Raw genomic sequence first — 9,645 nt, 5'->3', positions numbered from 1 at the left:
GGAAATTAGAGTGGCCAGGGTAAATTTAGACTATATCTGGACTTTTTCAACATAATTATCTAAATTTTAACAGATATTACTATTTATTTTCAGTAAGAGAAAGTTGTTTTAAAGACATTGCAGTAATAATAGGAATATTAACACGTTCACGTTAAATTAAAAGTTTAAAATATTTTACGGCTTTTGTTCACTTGCAATACTAGCGTGACGTTTGCGTTCTGAAACTAGATTTTTGTTACACAATATAAACACTTTCTGCGTTTGATTCTAAGTCTCAAAGTTTCGTTTTTAGTATTTTAATTTCCAATTATAAAGTTTAATAACGTAACAATAAAGTAATTTCTTTAAAAGTACATACTGCATAATTGCTAGATTTGGTACAAAATAAGTAAACCGTTCTGAAACCTAACCTGTCTGTGATTGGAACATGGCGCTGCATTAGAAAAATATTTGAGAAAAATATACGATTACATTATTATTACAATGAAAATCGGTATATGATTCTAAAATTTAACAATATACTTTTTATGGTAGTAAATTTTCGTCATAAGTTACTTTTCTGTCATGATATTTTATTAGAATGGTACTTACCTATTTATTTATTTATTTTATTACGAGATGTTGGCATGCATGATATATCGATTATGCGATAATTAATCGTATCATACTCGGTCGTAAACAAGTACTTATCATATAAAATTGAAGGCTTTTAATTTTAAATTTAGGTAATTTAGACGCCGGTACTTACCGGTGCTGCGCTAAATATACTTTTGCTATTTATCTTAAAGTTATCTAAAGTAATTAAGATCATAACATAATCAGCCTATTTATCAATTGATTGCGTAATCAGGTCTTAGATATTACGTTCTTCGAAGCGCTCGTTAATTGAAAACCTGTAATCCTTTTCAGATAAGAATCACACGATTAACCTGTATCAAAGGCCAAGTAAGGCATATTATTAATTTATAGAAAGTTTTGTAATAGGTCGTAGATTGCATTCAGTAAATTAAAAGATTCGTACTTCTACTTTTAATATGTTAAGTATTAGAAAACGTATAAGCACTGTGCAAAAAGAAAAATAACATTTTCATCAACGAACGAGTTTTCAAAGAGAGCAAAGACTTAACTTGATTATTAATCAAACTGCAGTGGGACTGCACCAGATTAATGCAGTCGAGATGAACGTCTGAAAAAAATAGACACGAGTAAAATAAGAAAAAGTAGGAGGCGCTCTCACGACAGATATTGAGTGGTGGGACGGGCTTAGCCTGCGCAGAGACGAATTATTAGAACATAAAGACTCATTTCATTGCGTCAACCTGTTGTATGAGGAACAATTTCAACCGGCGACCTTAATTTAAGAAATAGTTGTGAATTAACGCTATTAAAACGAGTTTAAGAGCCGTCATGAGCGTTTAATTACGCAAACGTTACGCCGCTGGGCGTGACATCACAAATCAGCTCGTTCGGGTTGAAGACAACACGTCGGGCACCCATCCTTTTCTTTCGCTATGTTTAGAAAGGGAGGGCGATAGCCGGCAGGCCGGTGCTGATCGTATTCTGTCGAGGGTGTCGCCATTTTCGTTTTGACGAATATTGACAGCACGGCAGACAGACAGTGGCTCGACCGTCGACGGAGCGTCTGCCACTATTTTTATTTTGATAGTGAATCACATAACGTGCTCGTGTTGTATTTGTAATAAAAAGCTGTTTATTTAATACCGTCTCACGTGACTTGTGATTGATAAATGACTGTTTGAGATTTTTGGTGCTAACCTCCTTTTTTAGCTAAGTGTTTTTAAGAACTGCAAGACTGTGATCGATATGTGCAAGATGTGCAGATGACTCCACAGTACCAAGCGACACCGTGTTGTTTTCTTCTGGTAAGTGAGCCTTATTACGACCTCAATTTTGCACTGTATGCTTTTTAAAAGCGTCAATGCATATATTACGATTGATATTTCGGAAAATACAATCGTTGGCAATGCTCATAGTTGGCTCATGTTGTGTATTAATGTTGCAAAATGGCAGAGATCCTTTGTTGCGGTAGCTCCAGTTTGTTTACGAACTGTCACGGCCAGTACACGGCCTAAGATATATTGCCTGGGCTGGCGACTATGCGTGGGCCTTTACCGCGAAGGAAACTCGACCTTATATTCCGCGTATAAGGTATGAATTTCCTTAGCATAGAACACGGTAACGGCCCGTAGAATTAATTTATCACACGCCGCGCTTGACAAGTTGAAAACATAAATTCGACCTTGCCGCTCCACGTGGTTTGAAGACATTTACGCTTTCTCTTTTTTATACGATTATTTTTATTTCGGAACAATCGTATACGATTATCGATTTTTGACTTATTTCCGTTATGTTGGCACAAGATTATATTTTTTTATGAAGAATGTCCCCCAAATATTGACATTATTGACATACGTCATCACATCACTTAAAATTCTATTCTTAATTTACTGTGATTTTGTAAATATTAATGATTTTTTTTAAAATAACCACATGTTTTGGATTATTTTCTGAATTTCTTAAATGGTGCTACTGGGGCAAGCTTTCTTCGAGAGGATGAAAATCTTTTACGTGGTATTTTTTTTTCTATTATCACTACATCTTATAAAAACAAAGTCTCCCGTCGCGTCTATCTGTTTGTGCTAATAGAATAGAATATCTTTATTGCTCTCATGTTGTACAGGTCTTACTCTAGGTATAATAGATACATTACAACATGTTTCCCTAGAAGGGTATTGCAATTACATGTCATCATCATCATCTCAGCCTATATACGTCCCACTGCTGGGCACAGGACTCCTCTCATGCGCGAGAGGGCTTGGGCTATAGTCCCCACGCTAGCCCAATGCGGATTGGGGACTTCACATACACCTTCGAATTTCTTCGCAGATGTATGCAGGTTTCCTCACGATGTTGTCCTTCACCGAAAAGCTACTGGTAAATATCAAATGATATTTCATACATGTTTCGAAAAACTCATTGGTACGAGCCAGGATTTGAACCCGCGACCTCCGGATTGAAAGTCAGACGTCATATCCACTTGGCCACCACTGCAATTGCATGTACATAGGTTTAAAACACAAAAATCTTTAAATTAATCCTTATACAACTATTTCTAAGTATAATAAAAATAAGTAAGATATTATTTTATAATCGTAGAATAAGTAATACTTATTTGCATTGAAAAACTCTTGCAGAGAATAAAAACTGTGGTCTATTAGGTAGGTTTTCAGCCTGTTAACGAATTTTGTGTAAGTATGCTCTTTAGTTACAGTACAATTTCACTAATCCGGCACTAATGCCGACACAAGAGAGCCGGATTACTGGAAAATAAGGTTTACTGGAAGTTAGAGCAAATCTGCATAATATTTATGTGTTTTTTAGTTTTTCATAGAACTACATTTTACTAAAATACTAAATAAATAAAAAAACTACTCTTATCTGGAAATCAGGCATTTTTACAAAGAGATTGAAGGGCGAAAATGTAAATAAATAAATGTAGCGCACATAGTAAATTAGCACATAGAATGATCATTTGTATCCCAATATTATTGCCGGATTACTGGGTATACTGGACTATTGAAGTTCCGGATTACCAAGATTTTACTGTATTTCTTTTGGAAGGTAATTATACTAATTATAAATTCTTATAGTCATTACTTGAGGGCTCTTATTACTAATTTGTAAGTTACTTGAAGGTATGACTATTTTATCTTTATATCTTAGATTTTTGGCACATGAGTGGCGGTCTTTTGCTTTTGTATATAAACTCGGGTTCTTGCGAACAAATTTACTGGCTTCTAGAATATGTAAAAACGGTAAAGTTAAAATTTTTAAGTTTCAATAGTGAGATCTACAGGTTTCAATATTTTTTATATTTGTAAGAATCCTTATGCACTTTTTCTGCAGTATGAATAGTTGTATGTATTATGTTTGTGCTACCTATTAAGTGAATACTTTTTTCAGTAAAGTAGTCGGTTGGTTGATATTGGAGAAAATAATTAGTTATGATCTTATAGTTATTATACTCTGTTTCTTTAGATATTTAAAAGAGAATAAACAAAATCTACCCTCAAATGGCTTCTTAAGCCAGTTGATGGTCAAAGGGTTAAGAAGGCGACAGACACTCTTCTTCCTCGCGTTATCTAGGAGCCTGGGGTCTGCTTGACAACTTATCCCAAAAATTGACGTAGGGACTAGTTTTTACGACTGCCACCAGTGCCAGCTGACCCAGAGAAGAAACAGGTTTTATTGGGATTAGTCCGGTTTTCTCGCGATGTATTTTTTCACCGAAAAGCAACTGGTAAATATCAAATGATATTTCTTACATAAGTTCCGAAAAATTCATTGGAACGAGTCGGGGTTTGAACACGCGACCTCGGATTGAAAGGTGCACGCTCTTACCGCTAGGCCACCAGCGCTTGAAGGCGACAGACACTAAACATATATGTACGACTTAGGGCCCCCCACATCTACCGTCTTTCGAGCGTCGGCGTGACGTCGCTGCGCAGTTGCGTCGACGATGCGACGAGCAGCGGCCATAGAGTTGTAGACGCCGACGCTCGAAAGACGCTAGATGGGGGGGGGGGGGGGGGGCTTATAGCTCATTGGCGCACCGACAGTTGTTGTTACTGACACGGAAACTAGGCCTTGTTGGGAACTATAGCAAATGATAATAAAGAGCGGGTTGATCCCGACGCATTTTGCACCAAATCGTGATGAGTGCCGGAAAAAAGGATAGGCCTTTGCCCAGCCTTAGGACACAGAATAGGCTATAAAAATATGTAACCTTTCGAACATTAGGCCGACTACTGACTAACAGGCTGCCGGACGATATCGGCCTGTCAGTTAGAACAAAAATTTGACAGTTCCGAACAACTGACCGGCCGATATCGTCCGGCGGACTGTTAGTCAGTGATTGGCTTTAACTCCAAGACACATTGGTACAGTCAGCGTCAAAAGCAACGGATTAGACTACGACTCAAAAGTATATAGAGTTAGACCAAGATAACTCTGCAGCGATTTTGATTGTCACAATAAACAGTGACAAGTGTTTTATTTACCGTCGACTTTCGGATTTAAATTCCCATTACCGCTTGGCCACCAACGCTACCCATGGAACTTTATGACAAGACAACCCTCGTCCCAAACCGAGACATCGCCATTTTCTGAATCAGACGACTTATAAATCCACTTGCTTTTTACGACTGGCGGATTGACATGGACAGCGCCGTTGTCGGCCAAGTGCGAGTCGGGCTCGCGTTTCTAAGGTTCCGTACCTAAGTCCGACTCATGCTTGACTGCACATGTCTAATAGGTTTTCCTGTCATCTACAGGTAAAGAACTACATTGTTTATTTTTTTCAAAATTTTAGACCCAGTAGTTTCGGAGATAAAGGGGGGAATGGTAATTTTTTGGCTATTTTCTTAAATAACTTCGAACCTACGTATTTTAAAATTCTAAAAAAAACATGACCATCTTTGGTTCACTAATTTACATATGTGTACCAAATTTCAACTTTATTGGTCCAGTAGTTGCCGTACAGACGGTAGCAGACGGACAGACAGACAGACGCACGAGTGATCCTAGATAAGGGTTCCATTTTTTCCTTTTGAGGTACGGAACCCTAAAAATACATAGAGTGCTAACTCCATATATCACTTTTGGTACCAACACGACTTTTATTTTCGTAGTCGACATATTATCGGTACTAGTTTGGTCCATTTTCTATGGGAGGGTAAATTATTTATTCACGATTTCGGGGTTGGTCTCATAGTAAAAGTTGCTCAGTATAATCCCAAAACCTCCTTGGCATCGGGAATGCAGTTATTTTTTAGCCACCATGCTTTTCTGCTTTTTTGCTTTTCAAATATCGTAGAAAGGAGGCCCCGTTCGGATCCCGCTTAACACGTTCAATGCGGTATGGGGTTGAAAGACTAATTGGCGCAGCGAAGGTGTTAACGCACAACGTTGAAATACACACAATAAGTGCTTCCACTGAATAAGACTGGAATTTCATGTTACTCCAGTCTAGGGCTTCCAAATACCGGACTTCTTTCAATACCGGTATTAATACCGAAACTGTCTTCATCAATACCGGGATCCCGGTATTGACTATGAATCGCATAAATTTTCTGAGTTTTATAAAAAAAGGCTCACTGTAACACCAGATATGTATGTCCTTAGCTTAGGATATTAAACAATTATCGCCATCTGCAATTATTATTATTTCACCCTCCAGATTGGCAATCATTTCTTCCACCTTGTTGATTTCACCAGTCTCATTTTTAGTTCAATATAATAAACCAGCCTTGTTATGTAAATGTTCTTGATAGAGTCGAATTTAATCATTTTATTGGATTTTAAACGATATAATCGGCACATTTTCCTTGTTTTTGAAAATACCGGGATCCCGGTATTGCATTAAAAAATACCGGTATTGAAAAATGCGTTTTAACAGACAGCTTAGGCTAGAACTAGACGTGTGCGCCGCGCCGGCGCGCCGCCGCCGCCGGGCTTTTTGACCACGCCGCCGCCGCCGATATATGATCGGCGTGAAATCAGCGTGACCTTGAGTGTTGTTAATTAGCTATTTCAAGCTGGTTTTTGGATTACAATATGATTTTTTGTATTATTTATGTCACTGTTGCCAAATATACGTCAATTATTAATTGAATAAAACTGAATAGCCAGTTGCAGAAACTATTTGACACACCAATTAAAGTAACTGAGTTATCCTAAGTATTCAACGTCAACTGTTAACGAACGAACGAAGACTGCTGCTAGTGCTGCTTGGACAGCTAGAAGAACAAACCCCTCCATTCTCAAAGAGCTCCATATCGCCACTCATCTCTTCCCAACATGCCATGGATTAGCCCTTAGATTCTTCGGACATATTATCCAACGCATGTTGTGGAGAAACACATGAGTTTAAGCCGAATGAATGATAAACGTGCTCGAGTTAGAGCATGTGTGAGATGGTCGAACGTTATGTTCAAATGAAGAGGTCGGCTTGCGGCAGTCTGCACCGTGCAGTCCATACGGCTTATGACAGCACGAAATTGAGACAAATTACATGTGGTCGAGAGCCTCAGCAATGAGAACACGAGAAAGAAGATACGTCTCAGTGAGCCTGGTGCTTGTACGACAAAAAAACCATTAAGGTTTACCTTTGTTTTGTCGCTGATTTTTCTGCAGATTTTCGTTTCACAGAAAATTTTTCAAGTCATTTCATATCACAAAATAATCTTTACACAAAATATTTACTTCAAATAATTTTAGTTCGGATTAGTTATGCTTCACCAAAAATTTTTAAACATATGTTTGTTTCATAAACAATTTGTTCATGTAATTTCATTTCACAGAATCATCGATCTGTATAAAAGTTACTTCTTATAAATACGGTTCACCAAAATTTAAGATACAGAATAGTCATTTAGTCGAATTTTATTTATTGAGTCGTTAATTAAACGCAATCTGCTTCTCTGGAAGGAATTCGTTTTATAGGGGTTGCCGTTCTAACCTAACCCACTTTTCTGGCAACAGTTCGTTTTCTTGGGGGTCGCAGTTCTAACCTAACCTAACCCACTTTTCTGGCAACAGTTCGTTTTCTTAGGGGTCGCAGTTCTAACCTAACCTAACCCACTTTTATGGAAAAAGTTCCTTTTTTGGGGGTCGCAGTTCTAACCTAACCTAACCCACTTTTCTGGCAACAGTTCGTTTTCTTAGGGGTCGCAGTTCTAACCTAACCTAACTTATTTTTATGGGTAAAAGTTCGTTTTTTGGGGGTCGCAGTTCTAACCTAACCTAACCCACTTTTCCAGCAACGATTCTTTTTCTGAGGGGTTGAGGCTCTAAACTAACCTAAACTCCTTTTTTAGCAATTTCAATGAATACTACGAGTATGTGAAAGGTAATTTAGTAAAATAATAATTGTTTAAATTAATATTCTGCAAACTGTAGCGTCGCACAAATAATATTCAATGAATAATAATTCTACAGTCAGTCTTTTATTTTATTTAAAAATCTTTGAATAAATATTCTGAATTTTAATCAAGTTACAAAATATGTTTCTTTGAAATGAATAATCGATGAAACAGAATTAATTGACACAAAAATGTGTGATTCGATAATTATATGAATAATTTTCTGTATAACAAAATTCAGCAAAACATTTGGCGATAAGATAAGGGTACACCAACCATAAAAAAGAAGCCATAGGAGTCCACTATGTCTAGCAAATGTCAAGGATATGTGGAGTTCTGTTTTGTTAAATTACGTCATTTTTAATAGGATAAGTGTTGGAAAGTTGGAATGTATGTACACCCTTTAAAGAAAATACAGTTATCTATTTAAAGTGATATTTTCCAGATGTCACCCAATCTATTTAGTCTTTAACATAAAGTGACATCTGTCAATGTCAAAAAAAAATTATACTGTCCTCTGTGTGACCCCTCTCTGTCTCAAGCCGTCCTCATGTAAGCACGTAGGTGTCTTGTAGTTAAAATATTATTAAAAAGTGAGTTCTCCAAATCCGTCTATAATTTAATATCCCATCAACCACTCCGCCGCGCTCTGCGAGGCACAATTTCCAATAGGTTATCGGCCCAGAGTAGCGTAAGCCCTGCGCAAAATAGCGGTCAAGAATGTGGTTGATTTGGCAGCATGGCGGATCGCGTTTCGAGCAGTTCCGGCCGACACAAAGAGGGCCGCGTGTCGCGATACTCGTGATAGCAACCATTTAAGAAGGTAACCTAAAAGTTTCTCGGTTACACTGTACAAAGGGGCTGTCAACGTCAACGTGCTTGCTTAACCTAACTTTGTATTTTTTTTTCAACGTGAACCATGAACTTTGGAAGCTTGGTTTCGAAGACGGATTGTTTATTCGCTTGCGAGTCTCACGCTGCTACTCTATTTTGCTAAGACTGCACTTGCTATAGACCATTAGCTTGCCTGGTTTGCCTTGCATTGAGGGCACAGCTTTGAATTGATTGTTCTTTGGTCATAAGGATATAGAAGGATGCCAATGTGGCAGTGGGCGACCACATGACCTAGATATATAATACATTGACATGTAAGTTGCTGTAATGTAGCCTGGACTGGTGTGAATCTTCGAGAGGGATAATTGTGTGCCCTGCTTTGAACAAGTATCCATCTTCGAGAGGGACACTGGTGAGCCCCTTCTCCGGATAAGCGCAAGTTGTCGGAAACATCAGCGCTGTTAAAGTGTAGTGTCAGTGGTGGTGCGCTCATGTATGACTTTCTTTTCTTTTATGGTGGTGCTAGCTTTTGCATTTGTCAATGGTAGCTTATTTTAACTAACTAATTTAGTAAGTTAGCTCTTTTATCCAAATTTCACATGGTACTTAGTAATGTTTTAATATTTAAAGTTTGGCATAGTTACCTTGTCTCTCGACAAATTTAAATTTAGTTTGTATTGTCAAACGTAAGTAAATTTTGTGAGAAGACTATCTGTGTAATGCTTTAGTCTTTACCTGTGTACTTTTAAATGCCTTTTACTGAAACTTGTACTATGTATGTGCATTTTATTTTGGATAGGGTTAGGTGCTTCTTACGTTCCACAGGTGGTGAGTGACCAGGTTGTGCCCATGAGGATGTGGTGCAAAA

At 37.7% G+C, this 9,645-nt stretch overlaps 1 protein-coding gene across 1 annotated transcript in view; it reads left to right on the top strand.

Annotated features, from left to right (window-relative positions):
* The first annotated feature begins 1,098 nt into the window (after positions 1-1,098).
* Positions 1,099-9,645, top strand: part of LOC134677929 (homeobox protein PKNOX2-like) — a 65,512-nt gene continuing 56,965 nt past the window's right edge. The window contains exon 1 of the mRNA XM_063536375.1: positions 1,099-1,883. The gene's annotated coding sequence lies outside the window, so the exon portion shown is untranslated. The remainder of the gene's footprint in view (positions 1,884-9,645) is intronic.

The sequence above is a fragment of the Cydia fagiglandana genome, chromosome 27 (genome assembly GCF_963556715.1).
Source record: "Cydia fagiglandana chromosome 27, ilCydFagi1.1, whole genome shotgun sequence".
In the NCBI taxonomy this organism is placed as follows: Eukaryota; Metazoa; Arthropoda; class Insecta; order Lepidoptera; family Tortricidae; genus Cydia; species Cydia fagiglandana.
This window is presented reverse-complemented; position numbering and strand designations above follow the sequence as displayed.